The sequence below is a fragment of the Cetorhinus maximus genome, chromosome 6, assembly GCF_964194155.1.
Source record: "Cetorhinus maximus chromosome 6, sCetMax3.hap1.1, whole genome shotgun sequence".
NCBI classification, from domain to species: domain Eukaryota; kingdom Metazoa; phylum Chordata; class Chondrichthyes; order Lamniformes; family Cetorhinidae; genus Cetorhinus; species Cetorhinus maximus.
Genome location: NC_135884.1, coordinates 87,719,936 through 87,741,254, shown reverse-complemented (window position 1 = coordinate 87,741,254; position 21,319 = coordinate 87,719,936). Strand labels below are relative to the sequence as shown.

Genomic DNA, 21,319 nt, shown 5'->3' with positions numbered 1-21,319 from the left:
GTTCCAGGGGAGTGTGTCAGTATTTACAGGGTGTCCCAGGGGAGTGCGTCAGTATTTACAGGATGTCCCAGGGGAGTGTGCCAGTATTTACAGGGTGTCCTAGGGGAGTGTGTCAGTATTTACAGGGTGTCCCAGGGGAGTGTGCCAGTATTTACAGGGTGTCCCTGGGAGTGTGTCAGTATTTACAGGGTGAGCCAGGGGAGTGTGTCAGTTTTTACAGGGTGTCCCTGGAAGTGTGTCAGTATTTACAGGGTGTCCCAGGGGAGTGTGTCAGTATTTACAGGGTGTTCCAGGGGAGTGTGTCAGTATTTACAGGGTGTTCCAGGGGAGTGTGTCAGTAATTACAGGGTGCCCCTGGGTGTGTGTCAGTATTTACAGGGTGCCCCTGGGAGTGTGTCAGTATTTACAGGGTGTCCCTGGGGAGTGTGTCAGTATTTACAGGGTGCCCCTGGGTGTGTGTCAGTATTTACAGGGTGCCTCTGGGTGTGTGTCAGTATTTACAGGGTGCCCCTGGGAGTGTGTCAGTATTTACAGGGTGCCCCTGGGAGTGTGTCAGTATTTACAGGGTGTCCCTGGGGAGTGTGTCAGTATTTACAGGGTGTCCCAGGGGAGTGTCAGTATTTACAGGGTGCCCCTGGGTGTGTGTCAGTATTTACAGGGTGCCCCTGGGAGTGTGTCAGTATTTACAGGGGGCCCCTGGGGAGTGTGTCAGTATTTACAGGATGTTCCAGGAGAGTGTGTCAGTATTTACAGGGTGTCCCAGGGGAGTGCGTCAGTATTTACAGGGTGTCCCTGGGTGTGTGTCAGTATTTACAGGGTGCCCCTGGGAGTGTGTCAGTATTTACAGGGTGCCCCTGGGAGTGTGTCAGTATTTACAGGGTGTCCCTGGGGAGTGTGTCAGTATTTACAGGGTGCCCCTGGGTGTGTGTCAGTATTTACAGGGTGCCTCTGGGTGTGTGTCAGTATTTACAGGGTGCCCCTGGGAGTGTGTCAGTATTTACAGGGTGCCCCTGGGAGTGTGTCAGTATTTACAGGGTGTCCCTGGGGAGTGTGTCAGTATTTACAGGGTGTCCCTGGGGAGTGTGTCAGTATTTACAGGGTGTCCCTGGGGAGTGTGTCAGTATTTACAGGGTGTCCCAGGGGAGTGTCAGTATTTACAGGGTGCCCCTGGGTGTGTGTCAGTATTTACAGGGTGCCCCTGGGAGTGTGTCAGTATTTACAGGGGGCCCCTGGGGAGTGTGTCAGTATTTACAGGATGTTCCAGGAGAGTGTGTCAGTATTTACAGGGTGTCCCAGGGGAGTGCGTCAGTATTTACAGGGTGTCCCTGGGAGTGTGTCAGTATTTACAGGGTGTTCCAGGGGAGTGTATCAGTATTTACAGGGTGTGCCAGGGGAGTGTGTCAGTATTTACAGGGTGACCCAGGGGAGTGTGTCAGTATTTACAGGGTGTGCCAGGGGAGTGTGTCAGTATTTACAGGGTGTTCCAGGGGAGTGTGTCAGTATTTACAAGTGTTCCCCAAGGTGTGTGTCAGTATTTACCGGGTGTCCCAGGGGAGTATTGTTGCTGGACTGGTAATTCAGAGTCCCAGGGTAGTGCTCTGGGGACTCGGGTTCGAATCCCACCATGGCAGATGGTGGAATTTGAATTCAATTAAAAAATCTGGAATTAAAAGTCTGATGATGACCATGAAACCATTGTCGATTGTTGTTAAAACCCATCTGGTTCACTTATGTCCTTACCCAGTCTGGCCTACATGTGACTCCAGACCCACTGCAATGTGATGTGGTTGACTCTTAGTTGTCCTCTGAACAAGGGCATTTAGGGATGGGCAGTAAATGCTAGTCTGGCCAGCATGAATGAATAAAAAATGACATCCTTTACGACAAGGCCAGGCGTAGTGCTGGACAGAGCATCAACTGCGGTTGATCAAAGAAATTAAAAAGATGTTAATATCCTCAGAGGTCCTAGCACACTACGACCCAGAACCTCCCACGATTGTGGCAGCCGATGCATCTGCGACAGGACTGGGTGCAGCGCCACTCCAGGTCCAACATGACGGCAAAAGACCTGGTTACTACACATCCTGTCATTAACCGAGACTGAACAGCGTTCTGCTGTATTCAAAAAGGAAGCCTTCGCTCAACTACAGCACGTGCAAAAGTGATGTCACAGTGATGTGACTCACTGAGACAGGATGTCTGAGAAATATCTCAGAGGGCAGCTCTAGCTATATGTTAATATTATTTAACCTTTGTAAATAGTTAACATGTAAATAAAAGTTTTTTGAACAAAGACCATTGCCTCCAGTGAGATCTCTTTTTGAATAAGATGCTAATGAATCCCAAGACAAACCCATGGTAACAGAGCAACAGGGGTAACGTGCCAGTCGGCCAATAAATACAGAAGGTAAATAGCGGATTGAATGGAGCTTAGCAGCAGGAAGAAGCCATTCAGCCCCTTAAGTCTATTCTGTATTCAATTAGATCGTGGCTGATCTGTACCTCAACTCCATTTCCCTGTCTTGGTTGCATATCACTTAAAACCAGATCTAACAGAAATCTATTGAGGATCTATTGAGATAGTTTTCACTGAGATTCCAGCTGGACTGAGCTCAGATGACCTTATTGCACACTGCAGTTTGTAGTCTCCCCAAAGAATGCCCACTGAGAGGATCGAGAGTACTCGTAATGAGTGATAACACTTTGACCAGCAGAGCCTGGTGAGGGAGGGGAGGCCCAGTGAAATCTTACCAATGAGACCTCTCCATCTGCAGCATTAGTGCAAGTGTCAATGGCAACAAAAGTCAAACACTGGTCCTTCAAATGGAGAAGGGTTCGATAGGGAAGAGATAGAGAAGATCCAAAACTAGGGGTCACAAATATAACAGGCATTAATAAATCCAATAAGGAATTCCGGAGAAACTTCTTTACCTAGAGATTGATTAGAATGTGGAACTCGCTACCACAAGGAGCGGTTGAGATGATTAACATAAACCCACTTAAGGAGAAGCTAGATAAACATGAGGGAGAAAGGAACAGAAGGGTATGTTGATAGGGTGAGAAGAGGAGAGGTGGGAGGAAGCTTACATGAAGCATAAGTGCCAACATGGACAAGGTGAGTCTAATGGCCTGTTGTGTGTGGTAAAATTCAATGTGACTCTTATGTAAAGCAGGAAGCTGTCAACATCTAACATTGGCATGAGATCCTCCTGAACTCTGCTGCCCATGTCCTTACTCGCACCAAGTCCACCCTTCACCCCCATACTCATTGAGCTACATTGGCTCCCAGTCAAGCAACACCTTGATTTTAACACTCTCATCCTTGTTTCCTTCGACATCTTCCTACCCGTGACCTCTACCACTTTGAAGAACAAGAGCAGCAGACACATGGGAACACCACCAACTACAAGCTCCCCTCTGTAGTAACTATGGTTTTATCTAATGTGTAGTATACCTTTAAGAAGGATGTTATAATGGAAGATCACATGATCTTGTGTAACCAATAGTGAAGTAGTGCAGGCTAACTCTGTAGTTAGTTAGAAGTCAGTAGTCTGCAACTGGCGGCAGAAGTATGTAGATAGAGGTTGGTGTAGAAACACACATGTAGCTGCTGAGCCACTCATCACCCTGACTTGGAAACATATCACCGTTCTTTTACTGTCGCTGGGTCAAAATCCTGGAACTCCCTCCCTAACAGCACTGTGGGTGTACGTACACCACATGAACTGCAGCTGTTCAATGCGGTGGCTCATCACCACCTTCTCAAGGGCAATTAAGGATGGGCAATAAATGTTCAATCTTGTGAAAGAATAAAAAAGAAATCCCTCCATGGCCTCGCTCCTCCCTATCTCTGTAATCTCTCAAGTCCCACAGCCCTGGAGATGTCTGCACTCGTCTAATTCTGACCTCTTGGGCACATCTCATTTTAAATGCTCCAACGCTGCCAGTTAAACTTTCAGCTACCTAGGCCCTAACTTCTGGAATACGCTTGCTACATTCTCCACCTCTCTCTCCTCCTTTAAGACACTCCTTAAAAACTGCCTCTTTCACAAAGCTTTTGGCCAACTGCCTCGATATCGGCATATGTGGCTCAGTGACAGGTTTGGCTTTATAACACTCCTGTGAAGCGCCTGGGAACATTTTATGACATTAAAAGTTAAATAAGTACAAGTTGCTGCTGTAACGATCGCCATAGTGACAGTGCCACAGCCGACACTGCGACTCAGCCACACCTCAAGGACATGGGAAGCCATGTTGTTTTACTGCTTGCTTGCCCTCAGAATGGTGGCTCCTCAGCCTGTGTACACGCAACTTCTTTTGCCAGATCCAAATAACTGAGTCATCAAAATAAATTTCTCCTTCGACACAAACAAAATGTCCAATTTGTACCTCGACCCATTTAAACCACTCACGCTGGGCCTGAATTTAAATGAGGATCACTGAGTGCAGCGCAAAACTTCTGAATGCAATCTTTTTTTTATATCCTCTCTCTCTTGTTAAGAAAATCTAGGTGAAGGGCCAAGGCCCACAGAGCAGGACACAATCAAGGCTGAACAAGCACAGAGGAGAAGACGAGGTGAAACAAGAAGTGGCCAGTTGACGCCAAGCTTAGATTTTGAAGGCCTGTGGATTGTGGGAGGGAGAGTAGGCCAAGAGAGGTTGGTGCGGTGGGGGGGGGTGGCATGGGAAAAAAGCAGAGTAATAGGTGATACAATGAATCTGGCTAGCAACAGTACATGTGTTCAAGGGGAAGGGAAGAGGGTGACCCTTCGTGGAGGTTAAAAGGAACAGAAGAGGAGAGGTTACAATGGACAGAGATCTTAAAAGGCCAGAGGTAACTGCAGGTGCACCTGTGCTCAGGATGTTGAGGGACACACCTAGCAATCACCGCTGGAAGAAAGGGGACATGCAACATGCAGCCCAGAGATGGACTGCGATTTTACACGTCAAATATTGCCACTGGTCTTGACTGGGGGTGACTGAGGTGGAATGTGTTAAACACAGATTCCATTCACAATGGGCAATGTGGACATTTAAAGAGTGTTAAATACCTGCCCACTTTTATGGGTTCCTATTAAAGGGGATGATGGTTAACTGAATGGGTTCCTGTTAAGCTGGAGGCTGGTTCACTAAATGGGGAAGGTTTAAACCTCATTCTCATCTTTTGCATCAACTTTAAATTCACGCCAAGGCAGTGTTATTTTGGGGGGGGATGCAGATTACATACAATGAAATCCCTGCTTCCCCACTGAGTAGCAACCGCCAATCACAGTAAAATGAAATAAGCTGCCTCCCACAGTGAGACACTGGCTTACGACAAGCACCAACTGTCAACAACAACAACTTGTTTTTGTATAGCACCTCTAATGCAGTAAAATATCCCACTGTGCTCCACAGGACTGACATCAAACAAAATTTGACACCGAGTCACATAAGGAGATATTCGGACAGATCACCAAAAACTTGGACTAAGAGATAAGTTTTAATGCACTGCCTGGAGGCAGATTCAATAATAACTTTCAAAAGGAAATTTGATGTGCAATTGAAAAGGAAACATTTCTGGTGCTATGGAGCAAGAGTAGTGGACTGAGTATTCTTTCAAAAAGCATGATAGACTAGGTGTGGAGAAAATGTTTCCACTTGTTGGGGAGACTAGAGGCCATGAATATCAGGTAGTCAGTAATATTCTCAGGAGAAACTTCTTTACCCACAGAATGGAAAGGCTGTCGAATGGGCTCCCTACAAGGAGTAGCTGAGGCAAATTGCACAGGTGCATTTAAGGCAAAGCTATGGCACATGAGAAAGGGACAGCAGTGTGTACAGACAGAGTTAGATGAACTAGCTTGAAAGGAGGCTGGTGTGAAACAGCATAGACCCAATTGGGCCAAATGGCTTGTTTCTGTGCTGTTAGACTCGATGACGTAAAGGAGAGTCTCAAAGAAGGAAAGAGAAGGCATTCTAGAGCTTAGGGCCTTGGTAGTTGAAGGCAGGCCACCGATGGTGGAACGTGGTAATCAGGGATACGTGAGAGGCCATAGGGGGACTGCAGCTAGTTCCAAGGGCAGGAGGTGGTTACAGGGATAGGGAGGGGCAAAGCCAAGAAAGGTTTTGAAAACAAGCATGAGGGTTTTAAAATAGAGGCTTTGCTTAACCTGGTGACAGTGTAGATCAATGACCACAGGGACGAAGGATGAACAGGACCCAGTACAAATAAGGACAAGGGCAGCAGAATTTTGGATGACCTAAAGTTTACAGAGGGTAGAATATGGGAACCCAGGCAGGAGAACATTGGAATAGTCAAGCCTCAAGGTAACAAAGGCATGGATGAGGGCTTCAGCAGATGATCAGCTGAGACAGGGATGGAGCTAGGCACTACTATGGAGGTGGAAATAGTCAGTCCTAATGATGGCGCAGATATGTGGTCAGAAGCTCATCAAAGTTAAATGTGACACCGAGGTTGGGAACAATCTAGTTCAGCCTCAGACAGTTGCCAGGGAGAGGGATAGAGCTGGGAACTAGGGAACAGAGTTTGTGGCAGGGGCTGAAGGCAGTGGCTTTGAGCTTCACAATATTTAATTGGAGGAAATTTCTGCTCATCTGGCACCGATGTCGCATGGGCAGAGACAATGGAGAGTGGTGGCAGTGAGGTAGAGCTTCAACAGTGTATGTGTGGAAACTAGTGCTGTCTTTTTCTATGATGGCACCAAGGGGCAGCGTGTAGATGAGAAGTACGAGAGGCAAAGGATATTTAATTGAAGTCACCAGGAATCGCAAATGGTGCTGAACATTGTGTAGTCAGTGAATATCCCCACTTCTGACCTTCTGATGGAAGGAAGGTCATTGATGAAGCAGCTGAAGATGGTTGGGCCGAGGACACTACCCTGAGGAACTCCTGCAGTGATGTCCTGAAACTGAGATGATTGACCTCCAACCACCACAATTTTTGTGCTAGGTATGACTCCAACCAGCGAAGAGTTTTCCCCCTGATTCCCATTGACTCTACTTTTGCTAAGTCTCCTTGGTGCTCCTTGACACTTGGTCAAATGCTGCCTTGATGTCAAGGGCAGTCACTCTTGCCTCACCTTCTATAATTTTCAATGACAAGTAGTCTTGGGCAGGATAGAGTTGGGTGGAAAATCCTGATATATTTTGAGACTCTTTTTTCAACTTTTTTCCAAAAGAGCAGGCTCTGGTTCTTGCCACAAGATGGCCCTGGAGCCACCGTGTGTGACAGGGAGATCAGTCGGCAGTTCTGCTTTCTCTCCTGTTTTGACCTTTGTTCTCATGGGTTTGTTGCTTCCTCAAGACAACAAATGTCTCGCTTTCCCATTCGTGCTGCACTACCCCCCAGCTCCCCAAGTCCCGTGCCAACTGTGCTACCTTGAACTTCTCAAATCTGTCAGTGGGTGGACCACCCTCATGGGAGTTGTCACAATGTCACCACGAGGTGCAGCCTGCAGGAGGGCAGCACTCTCCCCTCCCCGAAATAACTCAGCAGAGACATTTACTGGATAGCTGCACCATACAGCTCAACTGAAGCACTTGGTTTCACTGTTACCAATCTAGCCAGAGCCAGAGAATCACCTGCAATGGCTTCTCCTCCCACTCCTGCACCTTAGCAAATGTAGGACAATATCCAGACTTGGGCTGACAAGTGACAAGTAACATTCGCACCACACAAGTGCCAGGCAATGACCATTTCCAACAAGAGAATCCAACCATCAGCCCTTGACATTCAATGGCATTACCATTACTGAATCCCCCACTATCAACATCCTGGGGGTCACCATTGACCAGAAACTGAACTGGACTAGCCATATAAATACTATGGCTACAAGAGCAGGTCAGTGGCTAGGAATCCTACAGTGAGTTACTCACCCCGTGATTCCCCAAAGCCTGTTCACCATCTACAAGGCACAAGTCAGGAGTGCAATGAAATAATCTCCCCTCGCCTAGACGAGTGCAGCTCCAACAACACTCAAGCACTCGACACCATCCAGGATAAAGCAGCCCGCTCGATTGGCACCCCACGCACAAACATTCACTCCCTCCACCACCAACGCACAGTAGCAGCGGTGTGTGCCATCTACAAGATGCACTGCAGAAACTCACCAAGGCTCCGGAGATAGCACCTTCCAAACCCATGACCACTACCATCTAGAAGGACAAGTGCAGCAGACACATGGGAACACCACCACCTGGAAGTTCTGCTCTAAGCCACTCGCCATCCTGACTTAGAAGCATTCCTTAGAAATTGTTCCTTCACTGTCACAAATTCCTGGAACTCCCTCCCTAGCTGCACTGAGTGTACCAACACCACATGGACGGCAGCGATTCAAGAAGGCAGCTCACCACCACCACCACCTTTCTCAAAGGCAATTAGGGATGGGCAATAATGCTGACCCAGCCAGCGATGCCCACATCCCATAAATGAATAAAAATAAAAATTGGGATTGGGATAGAGGGAAGGCTTATTTTATTTGTCAGTCACAGCTCAGTTTGTAGCTCTCTCGCCTCTGATTCTGAAAGTCATAGGTTCAAGTCTCATTCCAGAAACTTCAACACAAAATCCTGACTGATGCTCCAGTGCAGTGCTGAGGGAGTGCTGCACTGTCAGAGGAGCCATCTTTCAGGTTCGCCGTTAATTGAGGCTCCCCATGCCCTCTCAGATGGATGTAAAAGATCCCATGGCATTATTCAGAAGAACAGGGGAGTTCTCTCCTCACTATCCTAGCCAATACTTATCCCTCAACCAACATTTAAACAACAAACTATCCGGCCATTATCATGTTGCTGCTTATTGAATCTTGCTGTGCAAAAAACTGACCATCACGTTTCCTACATTACAACAGCGACTACACTGTAAAATACTTCATTGGCTGTAAAGTACTCTGGGATGACCCAAAGGCACGAAAGGCGCTATATAAATGCTAGTCTTTTCTTCCATGAGAAACCTAGGTGGTGTGTCACAGTCTGTTGTGGTATGGGACGTCCCCAGGGGGTCACGGTCTGTTGTGTATGGGACATCCCCAGGGGGTCACGGTCTGTTGTGGTATGGGACGTCCCCAGGGGGTCACGGTCTGTTGTGGTATGGGGTGTCTCCATGATTAAAATGGAAGCTAAAAGTGGAGACCAGGTAAATGAGGAATTATCGACGCGAGCTTGGGTTTTGGAGAGGAAGCAAAACCTGAGGGAGATCGCGAGTTCCAGCTGTGAGAATATAAAAACAATGAGTCAATGCAGGACTAAGAGTCAATGGTCTTCATTTCAACACAGGAAAGATCTAGGATGTAATTCTTCGCCTGCTAATGCCTACAGCTGCCTGATAAACAGAGGAAATGAGTTCATGATTTCTCCGAATATCTTTGGTGGGACATTTGTAGAAGATGCAAGTGTTCCATTATGCATTAAACTTCAAATTGGGATTTGTGCACATTTTGCAGGAAGTGCCCTTCACTTAATCACAGAGAAATGGAGTAAGTGTTTTGGAGACAAATGCACAAATCATTCCCAACATAATAAGATCCTGTAAATTAGTTGGATGACCAGTTGATTTTTTTTGGTTGCGTTGATGGAGGGAGGAAATTAGCTGGAACGCTGGAACATTGTCCTGTTATCCTTCCGATTATACCACAGCATCTTTAATCAAAATCCACAACCACTGGGACATATAGAATTGGTTTACTGTCTTCAGCAAAAGACAGCACCTTTGCTACTAAGCTGTGTGTACCATCTACCAGATGCACTGCAGCAACTCACCAAGGCTCCTTCAGCAACACCTTCCAAACCCGTGACCACTACCATCTAGAAGGACAAGGGCAGCAGACACATGGGAAAACCACCTGCAAGTTCCCCCCCCAAGTCACTCACTTTCCTGACTGGGAAATATATCATCGTTCCTTCACTGTCACTGGGTCAAAATCCTGAGAAGTCCCTTCCTAACAGCACTGTGGGTGTGCCTACACCACAGGGACTGCAGCTGTTCAAGAAGGCAGCTCACCATCACCTTCTCAGGGGCAATTAGGGATGGGCAACAAACACTGGCCTAGCCAGCAACACTCACATCCTGTGAAATAAAAAAAAAACTCCCAGAGTGGAACCTGAATCCGCAGCCTCGAGGCTCAAAAGGTCAAAGTACCAAGATCAGACCAAGAGGGAGGGAGAGCTCGAGGCTGTGATTAAACATTACATTTCTGCATTTGAGGTCAATGGAATATGACAGAATAAAATAGAATCACAAAATACAGTGAGGGGCTATTTGGCCCATCATGCTGATGCTGGATCTTTGAAAGTCCTATCCAATTATCCCCACTTTCCTTGCACTCTTCCCCCAACATACTTCTTATTCTTATCCCACTACCCTGCAAATCAGTGGCAGGCCACATGTGGCCCACCAGGGTTCTGAGTGCGAGACATTTTGTTGACTGTTGCCCACATGCATGGTTAACAGATTCCGCTGGTTTCTATCCGCATTGTTTTCTTTCCCTACCAGTATTACTAAAGTGATATGCACACAAAGCAAGGGCATGTGAAGTGAGGTGCGTGCTGATTGTACACAACATTGACAGTGAGGGCCGTGCGCTCCCTCTGCGTCCAGAGCACTGCTAAGGGTCAATTGGCGCAAGTTCTTATTCATGGGGTCATGGTTAGTGCACATGCCCGATTTCAATTTTGTGGCTCACTGAGATGAAGGAGGGCTGCTCATGAGGCCCACTCACTAGCCTAGGTTGCCCATCAATGCTGTAAATGTTCCCTTTTTAAGCATATGCCCATTTCTTTTGAAAGTTAATATTGAATCTGATTGCGCCAGATCATAACTAACTGCAAAAAAAAATGTTTCATCTCCTCTCTGGTTCTTAACTCTCTGTCCTCTGGCTGCTGACTCTTCTGCTAGTGGAGGCAGTTTTCCCCTTCCTCTATGAAAACCCTTTAATCAAAACACCTCCTCCAAGTCTCCCCTTAACCTCCTCAGCTCTAAGTAGAACAATCCCAGCTTCTCCATTCTCTCCACATTAACTGAAGTCTCATTTCTGGTACCATTCTAGTAAGTCTCCTCCGCACCTGCCTCTCTTAGGCTTTGCCATCCTTCCGAAAGTGTGGTGCCCAGAATTGGCCACAACATTCCAGCTGCAGCCTAACTAGTGACATATTAAAGTTTTGGCATAATTTTCTTGCTTTCGTTCTCTAACTCTGTTTAAAGAACCATGGATTCCTTATGATTTTGGACTTTCTCCTTTATCTAACCACCTGCAAATATTGTTGCACATACAGCCCAGGTCTCTCTCGTCCTGTGTTTTCACCAACAATGTACCTGATTTGATGTGTTTACATTTGACATCCCTCCACCAATTCAGTGAGTAATGCAAACAGCAAGTCTGCTGGCATTCAGTAAACTTGTAATGTGGAATATTATAAATTTGTGCAGCATTATGAACATTGCCATATTTATCATAATTTATAAATGTGTAAATAAAAATAAATTCACATAAGTATACAGGGCAGGGCGTATAAACAGCCAAACAGAATTGTGTCGCCCGTTTCAAGTGACTGCCCAAAACAGTTTTAATCCTAGTGTCTGTTTTTTGCTCTCATTCTTGAAAGCCATTAGTTATTAAGTTGTATGATGAATTTTCAACAGCAGCAAAATAGCAGGTTCCATTCTGACACACCATCCACAACCCCCCGCCCCACCGCTGTCTTTGAGTTTGAAAAAGTAAGCCTCTGCCCAGGTCAGTGACACGCTTTCAAAAACTCCAGGTGGAGTCCAGCTGAACACTATCTTCCATTTATCTTGTTTAATTTGGCAGCAACTCCCAAACCCATGACCTCTACCACCAAGAAGGACAGGGGCAGCAGACACATGGGAACACCATCCCCTGCAAGTTCCCCTCCAAGCCACACACCATCCTGACTTGGAAATATATTGCCGTTCCTTCACCGTCGCTGGGTCAAATCCTGGAACTCCCTCCCTAACAGCACTTTGGGTGTACCTACACCAGATGGTTGAAGGCAATAGCTCACCACCAAATTCCCAATGATGGCCAATAAATGCTGGTTTTCCCAGTGATGCCCACATCCCATGAATGAATTCTTTATAAAAAAGCTGCATCCTTCAAAAGAAACATCTGTTCATTCCTGTTACCTTTTGTCATCCTCAAGATTTGCCTAGCTTCCAAAAGACCACACTCCTGGAGAACCTTGATTAAGAACCAAACGTTTAAGAGCATGCTGGAACATCTGCCACCAAGGGGGTAAAGAAGAACAAAGATGTGGTAACACCATCACCTCCAAATTTCTTCTCCAAGTCACCTGACTGTAACACATACAGCCTTTCCTTCATAGTGCCTGCCACACACCATTGTAGGAACACTTCTGCCTCAAGGACTGAAGTGTTTGAAAGAGGAGGCCCAGCCACAGCTTCTCAAGCATAGTCAAGAAATGTCAGCCTTGCCAACATCTGGCCACAGCTCAGAAACAGACCCATCAGCACAACCTGCCTGTGCTAGTGTTTAACCTTCACATGAGGAAAACTCTATTTTATATGTCAGCTGAGTTCCCAAAGTCTTTCCCCACCTTTCCACCTTATTGTAAAATGTTGACATTGTCTCTGCTTCGACCACTAGCTCTGATAGTCTTTTCCATACCCTCACAACACTCAAGTTTCTTTCACGCTCTGTCCTAAATCTTGCATGTTTAATCTTATCTGCAAGTCCCCTTGTTCTCAAATCGCTGGAAACAATCTATTTTTAGCTGCTCTGTTACATCCCGAGAACAAACAGATTTTTAAAATTCTTTCATGGAATGTGGGTGTCGCTGTTTGGGCCAGCATTTATAGTCCATCCCTAGTTGCCCTTGAGAAGGTGGTGGTGAGCTGGCTTCTTGAACCACTGCAGTCCATGTGGTGTAGGTACACCCACAGTGCTGTTAGGGAGGGAGTTCCAGGATTTTCACCCAGCGACAGTGAAGGAACAGCAATATAGTTCCAAGTCATGATGTTGAGTGGCTTGGAGGGGAACTTGCAGGCGGAGATGTTCCCATGCATCTGCTGCCCTTGTCCTTCTAAGTGGTAGAGGTTGTGGGTTCAGAAGGTGCTTCAGAGGAGGCTTGATGAGTTGCTGCAGAACATCTTGTAGATGGTACACACTGCTGCTACTGTGCATCGGTGGTGGAGGGAATGTTTAAGGTGGTGGATGGGGTGCCAAGCAAGCAGAATTCTTTGTCCTGGATGGTGTTAAGCTTCTCGGGTGTTGTTAGAGCTGCATTCATCAAGGCAAGCGGAGAATATTCCATCACATTCCAGGCTTATGCATTGTAGATGGTGGACAGGCTTGGGGGAGCCAGGAGGTGAATTACTCACCACAGAATTTCAAGTCTCTGATCTGCTCTTGTAGCTACAGTATTTATATGGCTGGTCCAGTTCAGTTTCTGGTCAATGGTAACCTCCAGGATGTTGATAGTGGGGGATTCAGCGATGGTAATGTCATTGAATGTCAAGGGGAGATGATTAGATTCTCTCTTGTTGGAGATGGTCGGTGCCTGGCACTTGTGTGGCACAAATGTTACTTGCCATTTATCGGTCCAAGCCTGAATATTGTCCAGGTCTTGCTGCATATGGACAGTATCTGAGGAGTTGCGAATGATGCTGAACATTGTGCAATCATCAGGGAACTTCCCCACTTCTGACCTTATAATGGAGGGAAGGTCATTGATGAAGCAGATGAAGATGGTTGGGCTGAGGACACTACCCCGAGGAACTCCTGTAGTGATGTCCTGGAGCTGAGATGACTGACCTCCAACAACCACAACCATTTTCCTTTGTGCTAGGTATGACTCCAACCAGTAGAGAATTTTCCCCCGATTCCCATTGACTTCAGTTTTGCTAGGGCTCCTTGATGCCACACTCGGTCAAAAGCTGCCTTGATGTCAAGGGCAGCCACTCTCACCTCACCTCATGAGCTCAGTTCTTTTGTCCATGTTTGGGCTAAGGCTGTGGTGCGGTGTCCTTGGCGGAACCCAAACTGAGCATCAGTAAACAGGGTATTGCTGAGTAAATGCTGTTTGATAGCACTGTCGACAACCCCTTCCATCAGTTTGCTGGTGATTGAGACTGGACTGACAGGGCGGTAATTGCCCAGATTGGATTTGCTATGCTGCCACCCATCCCAACAATGCAGCTGTGACTAAACTTCAGAAATATTTCATTGGCTGTAAAAACTTCATGGGATCGAGAAAGGCGCTATATAAATGTAAGTTCTGTTGCTAGAGGACAGAACGTACCTGGGCAATTTTCCATATTGTTGGGTAGTTGCCAGTGTTGTATCTGCACTGACACAGCTTGGCTAAGGAAATGGCTAGTCCTGGAGCACAAGTCTTCAGTGCTATTGCTGGAATGTTGTCAGGGCCCATAGCCTTTGCAGTATTCCAATACCTTCAGCTGTTTCTTGATATTATGCGGAGTGAATCGAATTAGCTGGAGACTGGCATCTGTGATGCTAGGGATCTCAGAAATAAATAAATTCATCATCATGGGTGATCCTTATTTTTGGGCAAGTTTTCACAGATGCTCAGGTGAAGCAGAGACTTCAACTGACAAACTTTCTCATCCATCACTCTGACACTGTAAGCTGAGCTGCCTGTAACCTCAGGGCATGAAGCTCTGGTTCAAAGCGCTGTCTGTGCTTTGAAGGTATTGATTGGTGGCTATGTGTTTAGCACTGGGCTCACGTCTTACAGAACCTGAACCACCATAAAGAGCTTTTCTTAGCTTCAGAGCAATGACTGGTCAACATCTCATCCTCATTGACACCCATTTCTCATTCTTTGCAAGGGCACGGGAACTACTTGCTTAGAGAGAAAGAACTTACATTTGTCTAGCATCTTTTGTGACCTCATGAAGTCATTGCAGCCAGGAGTGCTTCTGAAGTGTAGTTACAGCTGCAACTTGGCACAGCACAGCAAGCTCCCACAGACAGCAATGAGATTAAGCACAGCTCATATGTTTTGGGCTAGTGTTAGTTGAGGGTAAAGCATTGGCCCGGCCATGGGGGATAACTCCCCTGTTCTTCTTCAAAATAGTGCCATGGGATCATTTGCATCCACCTCAGAGGACAGAGAGGCCCTCAACCAAAATACTGCACCTCTGACAGTGCAGCACTCCCTCCGTGGTGCACCGAAGAGTCAGCTTTAAATCAGGTGCTTCGGTCTTTGGAATGGGATTTGAACAGAAGAAACAGGAGTAGGAGTGGGCCATTCAGCCCTTCAAAGTCAGTAAGATCATGGCTGATTTTCTTCCTTGGCTGGGGAATGAGACCGTGAATGCTGAAATGTGGAACGCAGTTTGAAAGTTCCTTTAAAGGGACAACGTGTTCATCACTGGCCAGTGAACCAGGCTTGCCTCTCCTAGACAAATAATGGATCACCTGTGGGGCTGTTCACAGTACCTCGAGAATTACTGCAGTCTGGGTCAAAATCCTGGAACTCCCTCCCTAACAGCACTTTGGGTGTACCTGCACCACATGGACTGCACGGGCTCAAGAAGGCAGCTCACCACCACCTTCCCAAGGGCAATTAGGGATGGGCAATAAATGCTGGCCCAGCCAGTGATGCCCACATCCCATGAATGAATAAAAAAAGTATTCAGTACCAGGGACCATCACAGTCATAGGCTTGAGCTTCTTTTCTTTACATTTAACTATATGGCTTAAAAAATAATTGAAGAAACTTGCCTGATCTTGTATTGAACCACCCACACCAAGACAGTGCCCAGTCCAGTCCTTGGTCTATGAAGAGCTAGCTCCAACCCTGCATACACTCAACATCTCTGCAATTCCCCTTTTCTGGCCTCTTGTGCATTTTTGACTTTCTGTGCCCCGCCATTGGGAGCCATGCCCTTACCTGTCCAGGCCTCAAGTTCTGAAATGTCCTCCCTAAATTGATATGCATCTACCTTTATTAAAATTCTCCTTAAACCTTCTCTCTTTGACCCAAGTGTTTGGTCGCCTGTCTTTTTGCTGCAAGCTGGCAGTGTTGTTATGGAGAGGGAGGTGCACTCAGCTGAAAACAGCTGCCACCAGAGTAATTATCATACAAATATACGAATTCGGGGCAGGAGTAGGCCACTCGGCCCCTCGAGCCTGCTGTGCCATTCAATAAGATCATGACTGATCTGATTGTAACTTCAACTCCACATTCCTGCCAACCCCCAATAAGCTTTCACCCCCTTGTTTATCAAGAACTATCCAGCTCAGCCTTAAAAACATTCAAAGGCTCTGCTTCCACCGCCTTTTGAGGGAGAGAGTTCCAAAGACTCACGAGCCTCAGAGAAAAAATTTCTCCTCATCTCTGTCTTAAGTGAGTGACCCCTTATTTTTAAACAGTGACCCCTGGTTCTAGACTCTCCCACAATCTTCACACAAAGGACAGTGCACGATATTCCATTCTCTACTAGGAGTACTGTTGGAGGAGATTACGCAAATTAATTTAAGTGGGAATCAGATAGTAGCTAAGAGAGTCTGGGGAGTTAGCAGGAGTGTCTGATTGCCCTAGCTGGCTCCAGTGAACAGAAACAGGAGAATAGATCTGATGAGCTGAATGATCTGTTCCCATACCTTAAAGACTATGATTCACCAGAGGCCCGATTTTAAACAGAGCTAAAAGTCCCCACTGAGCGTTTAATTTAGGACAGCAAGACAATCTCTTCAAATTCCCTTGAAGTCATTGGAACCTCATCTAGTGGTTTCCAGCAATGCTCAAGTGAGGAACCATTCTTACAGTAGCCTTCCTCTCAATACTTAGGAAATTAGCATCGTTTTATTAGTCACTACTTCCTCATTACCTAATCCTTGCTCTCATTTTCATTAACTTCAGCTGCTTTCTGCTTGGCACTTTGGTTTCTTAACCTACCCTTTGACATTCCAGTTCTTCAACAATGATTTTTCTTCACCTTTACATACGTATTTGTGACAGCCCCTCTCCCCTTCCTCTTTTCCCTTCCGTCTTGCTAATAGGGGTCGGAGCCTGGTCCTGTACCTTTCCCAACAAAGCTAGGTAATGGCTGGCCTGGTTGAGATAGGGTGGCACCTTTCAGCTGCTGTGTATTGGCAGAAATGCCCAGTGATGGATGAACACATTTCCATAGCCCCGGGCACATCCCCACTGCACCCACACCAGAGGTCAAACACAAGGATATATCAGCGATATCCCACACCATGGACAAAGTGCACAAACACAGGGAATATCAGTGATATCCCACACCACAGGCCAAACAAAGAGAGATATCAGCGATGTCTCACACCATGGGACTATCAAGTGGATCCAAGCTAGACAGTGAAGTATGGAACAAGACAGTTATTTTTTCCTTGTTAGTAGGTTTAATCACAGGATGCAGCATTACAGATTGCTGCCTCCTCCTAACTCTGTGTCCTAGCAGTCCCATTTTATATATGCTCAAAGACAATCATTCAATACCCTTTACCTCAACTATATTTTTTATTATTCATTCATGGGATATGGGCATTACTGGCTGGACCATTATTTATTGCCCATCCCTAACTGCCCTTGAGATAGTGGTGGTGAGCTACCTTCTTGAATCACTATAGCCCATGTGTGGTAGGAATACCCATAGTGTTGTTAGGGAGGGAGTTCCAGGACTTTGCCCCAGCGACAGTGAAGGAACGGTGATATGGTTCCAAGTCAGCATAGTGTTTGACTTGGAGGGGAACATGTAGGTGATAGTGTTCCCATGCACGGCTGCCCTTGTCCTTCCAGGTAGTGGAGGTCACAGGTTTGGAAGAATTGAGGTAATGTTAATGGTAAAAACGTAGGGAGATAGCAGCAAAATCACATACCATGGGACATATCAGTGATATCCCACACCATTTGGCAAACACAGGGAGATCTCAGCGATATCACAAACCATGGACAAACACAGGGAGATATCAACAATATCCCACACCATGTGGCATAAAACGGCGAGATATCAGTGATATCCCACACTATGGATAAATACAGGGAGACATCAGTGATATCCCATACAACGGGGAAAACACAGGGAGATACAACAATATCCCAAATCAGGGACAAGCACAGGGAGATATCAGCAATATCCCACATCTTGGAGAAACACAGTGATGGATGAACACATTTTCATAGCCCCGGGCACATCCCCACTGCACCCACACCAGAGGTCAAACACAAGGATATATCAGCGATATCCCACACCATGGACAAAGTACACAATGATGTCACACACCATGGGGCGCAAACAGGGAGATATCAGCGATCTCCCAAACTATAGACAAGCACAGGGAGATATCCCACACTACGGACAAACACAGGAAGATATCAGTGATATCCCACACCACAAATACAGAGAGATATCAGTGATATCCCAAAGCAGGGACAAATATAGGGAAATATCAGCAATATCCCACACCATGGACAAACACAAGGAAATATCAGTGATATCCCACACCATGAACAAACGCAGGGAGATATCAGTGATATCCCACACCACAGACAAGTACAGGGAGATATCAGCGAAATTTCACACCGTGGTCAAACGCAGGGAGATATCAGTGATATCCCACACAGCGTGTTAGACTCCAGGAGATACTAGCAGTGCTGTTAATTTAGAGCCACATATACATGTGGCTTATGTTCTTTGTGGATGTGGCCTCTGTGACTGCAGATTGTCCCACAATGAATCCGAACATCTGGAAATGGCACAGTACAGATTGTGCCCAGGCTGTCAATTCAAAGGGCTTCAGATTCACACACAAAAAACTCTGAACAGTAAGCAGGAGGGCAAAGGGGATGGGGCAGAGGAGAGGGGAATGGGAACAGGATAGAGAGGGGAGGGGTTGTGGCACAGGGGCTAGGCTAGAACGGGTGGGGCAGTAGAGGGGGTGGGCTAGTGCATCAGACTGGGAATGGGGTGTAGGGGGGAAAGAGATGGTATGGAGCAGGGTATTTGAGGCAGGGAGGTAGATAGGGTGTTGCAAGGCAGAAGGGCTGCAAAGGCTGTATCAGCAGCTGCCAGTATGGGGTGGGGGTGGGGGAGGGGGGCACAGAGACCAGCTCACACCCATCCTGTATAAACAAGCACCTTGAAACTAGAGCACGCACGCAGTATAAGTGGAAGATTAATAAGTGACTAACACCTGAAACATCATGACTGACTTGTCAGTGCAAGGGACCACTGTATGGAAACATAATCTTTCAAACAAATCCAGCCCTTCCCAGATTCCACATCCGAGAACCAATATCCCATGTGATTCCATAGGCACAATGTACTCCCAATCCAGCCTTCCAGAAGACATGATTGTTTTGAGCTATAAACGCTAGGGGAAGCTGGGCAGTAATAGAGAAATCAATCATTCAAGGGAGAAAGTTTTAAAAACTTTTTAAGAAGTTGTTAAAAGTTACACAGTTCACAAGAAACCTTTCCAAAGTTATGATTCTTTAAAAGTTTTTGGCCAATGCTCACCTGGGAATTGACCTGATCCCAATTTTCAATCTATAATCCCAGCTCGCAGCCCTCCTGACCCACCGTGTCTGTCACAAACTCTCTCGATCTCTCTCAATCGCCTTCTTCAGTCCGAGAAATTTGGCTTCAAACAGCACGCAAAGAGAAACAGAGTGAGTGCGCTGCACCCAGGTACAAGTGTTGTCTCTCCAGCCAGTTCCCAGGCCGTGTCTGTCCCTCCTCCACCTCCTCCTGATCCGAACAAGATCCAGCTAACTTTTTCTTACGGAGTCTCCCGGAGAGCCTCTTCTGAACGGGCTCCGAGTGTCAGCACAGACGAGAGAACGAAATGCAGCCGACAGTGCAGGCAAGGACGAGAAAGTTTGTCAATAATTTGGAGCCCAGATGCTACAGGGAATGAATCCTCCCGGGACTGGCACTTGGCTTCCGGGTTAGAAACTGACACAGGGCAGCTCCTCCCGCAGGAAACGGATTGAGTGAATGTCAGCCGCTGAGATGATCCAACACACACACACTCACCCTGACCACAAACCCCCCCAGCTCACTGTCAGCAAGACACAGGAACTCTCACTGTGCCTGGAGGGGAGAGAGAGGCAGAGCAAACACACACAAGTCCAACTGCAGCCATACAGACACATCCATAAACACACAGGCATCAACACCATACCCACCACACCCATAAAGGGGCAAAGGTGTATATGTCTATTCATGGGTGTGTATGTGCATGGCTCTGTGGATGCGTGTTCATGTGTGAGATATGCCTGTGTTCATGTGTGTGTATGATTGTGTGGGTGTTCATGCATATGTGCATGGCTTTGTGGATGCGTATACATCTGTGTCTGTATGGCTGCATGGGTGTGTATTTGCATATGTTCATGTGTGTGTGTGTCTGTGTATGGTCCTCCACCCTGATGAGGGTAATGCTGTTGATGTGGTGTACATGGACTTCCAAAAGGCATTTGGTATAGTGCTGCACAACAGGCTTGTGAGCAAAGTTATAGCTCATGGAATAAAAGGGACAGTAGCAACATTGATACGAAGCTGGCTGAGTGACTGGAAGCAGAGTAATGATCAACGGATGTTTTTCAGGCTGGAGGAAGGTTTATAGTGGAGTTCCCCTGGCTTTTCCTGATGTATATTAATGACCTCGACCTTGGTGTGCAGGGCACAATTTCAAAATTTGCAGATGATATGAAATTTGGAAGCATTGTGAGCAGTGAGATGGACAGTGTAGAACTTCAAAAAGACATGGACAAGTTGGTGGAATAGGCAGACAGGTGGCAGGTGAAGTTCAGTGCAGAGAAATGTGTCATAGAGTCATGCAGCACAGAAACAGGCCCTTCGGCCCATCGTGTCTGTGCCGACCATCAAGCACCTATCTATTCTAATTCCATTTTCCAGCACTTGGCCCTTAGCTCTGTATGCTATGGTGTTTCAAGTGCTCATCTAAATACTTCTTAAATGTTGTGAGGGTTCCTGCCTCTACCACCCCCACAGGTAGTGTGTTCCAGGTTCCAACCATCTCTGGGTGAAAAATCTTTCCTCAAATCCCCTCTAAACCCCCTGCCCCTTACCTTAAATCCATGCCCCCTGGTTATTGACACCTCCGCTAAGGGGAAAAGTTTGTTCCTATCTACCCTCTCTATGCCCCTCATAATTTTGTACACCTCAATCAGGTCCCCCCTTAGCCTTCTCTGCTCTAAGGAAAACAAGCCTGGCCTAATCAATCTCTCTTCATAGCTGAAACGTTCCAGCCCAGACAACATCCTGGTGAATCTCCTCTACACCCTCTCCAGTGCAATCACATCCTTCCTATAGTGTGGTGACCAGAAC

At 46.6% G+C, this 21,319-nt stretch overlaps 1 protein-coding gene across 2 annotated transcripts in view; it reads right to left on the bottom strand.

Moving 5' to 3' along the window:
* The window catches only part of elmo3 (engulfment and cell motility 3), a 118,744-nt gene extending 98,762 nt beyond the window's left edge, over nucleotides 1-19,982 (bottom strand). Inside the window, exon 1 of one of the 2 annotated variants that reach the window (XM_078543980.1) lies at nucleotides 19,487-19,982. The gene's annotated coding sequence lies outside the window, so the exon portion shown is untranslated. The remainder of the gene's footprint in view (nucleotides 1-19,486) is intronic. The other variant, XM_078543979.1, reaches the window with a different exon arrangement.
* Between the last annotated feature and the right edge of the window lie 1,337 nt (nucleotides 19,983-21,319).